Consider the following 1,764-nt stretch of genomic DNA (forward strand, 5'->3'; position numbering starts at 1 on the left):
GCTACTTTTGCCTGTTTACATTCTGGGGCCAAAGCAGAATGGCTCGGGTGGGTTCTGGGTGGTCTAGGGTGGGGCAGCACTCTGACTCGGATGGAGGTGGCACGCAGACCCTCTTTGGTTCAAAACTCTAAGGAGGCAGGTGGGCTGCGTGGCTGGGTGGAGGGACACCAGGCACTGTTGGGGTTTGAGCCCCACCTCATCCCTGGCACCCTGAGGCACTGGGAGGCCCAGGGGATGCTGTGGCTTCTCTACCTGTTGTACCCTGGCCATGCAGGCTCAGCCCCCATCTTGGGGCAGAAGGAACAGTCATTTAAGGGGCACCTGCTGTGTGTCACCCTCATCTCACTGTCCCTGCTGCAGCCCTGTGAAGCAGGGGTTACATTCTAGGAGGGGAAGGCACTTGCCAAGGGCCCATGAGCCACAGACCTGGGAGACCAGACCCCTCAGAGCCCTGCCCTTTCCTGTCTGCCCCACCACGTCCCTCACAGATTCCTCCCCGGCCCCACGTGGTGGCCGCAGTGAGCACCGCCACCATCTGAGGCTTCCTCCGTTCCAGGACCCCTGCCCAGCGCTTCCCGCCTCATCTGGTCACTTCGAAGCCACTTCTGTAGGTTACAGATGAGGAAATGGAGGCACAGAGGGCCGAAGCAGCTTGCCCAAGGTCACACAGCTAAGAGGGGCACAGCCACAGTACAAAGCTCCATCGTCCTGATCCACTTTGATCAACTTGACTAGTCCATGTCCAGGGTCACCCTCAGCCTCCCAATGCTTTGTGCAAATTAGAAAAACATGTCCCCTCTAGGGTGATGTAGCCCCAGGCACACAGCTTGGCAGTGGCTTTTATGCAAAGAAAAAGGTGTCCCTCTTCTTCTTGGCACTTGCAGATGCCCTAGTTCCTGCCCTGGGCAATGTCCAGTCTTGTAGGTGGAGACTATCTTAAACTAGACTGTAATCTGATGTGGTACTTCATATGACTGAGACAGACAAGATGAGGAAGTGACTGGCCCTGCTTCTGGGAGAGATGCAGGGTCTTTGGAACAGGAAGACTTTATAGTAGAGGTGTCATCCAAATTGGGTTTTGAAGGATGTCCAGGAGTTCACCAGCTAGATAGGAGCTGAGGACAGTTCAGGCAGAAGGAACAGTGTGAGCAGAAGGATGGAGGGGTATCAGCGGCTGTGTTTGGGGACCTAGGAGAAGTTACTCTGACTGGAGAGTAAAGAGAGGCTGTGTGTAGGGGACAAGGGGAATATGGAATGGAGGAAGGTGGGGGATGGGAAAGGACCCCTTGGTCCCACATTTGTCCCCTCCCCCACAGCCCATATGATGGGTTTTTGAGGTGACAGGAGCCTATTGAAGGTGAGGGTGCTGAGATGAAGGTGGTTGGGGGGCCACCAAGTGCCCTGCCTGCCTCCTTGCTGCCCCTTCAGGGTCCCGCCCCTTTTGTCCCTGTTGAGGATAGAGTGACGCACTTGGCCCAGTGTTCCCAGCACAGGGCAGGGGCTCTGCCGGCCCCACGGAGCCATGATGTCTTCTCTCTGGACTGCATCCCCAGCCTGGCGCCTTCAAGGCCTTGAACCTCCTCTGGGCCACAGGCTCTGGCCCCCACAGCCCAGGCCTCAGCGGACTTGGGCCACAGCTGACACTTTCTGAGTGCTTGCTGAGGGCTGTGTCAGGAACCAAGTGCAGGACTGCGCGGACCCCTCGCATGGCCCGTTGGGTGGGTATGATGTCCCCCATTCGACAGAGGACGGATGGGCATGGAG

This window comes from Rhinopithecus bieti, unplaced genomic scaffold (genome assembly GCF_001698545.2).
Source record: "Rhinopithecus bieti isolate Rb0 unplaced genomic scaffold, ASM169854v2 scaffold_7967, whole genome shotgun sequence".
NCBI classification, from domain to species: domain Eukaryota; kingdom Metazoa; phylum Chordata; class Mammalia; order Primates; family Cercopithecidae; genus Rhinopithecus; species Rhinopithecus bieti.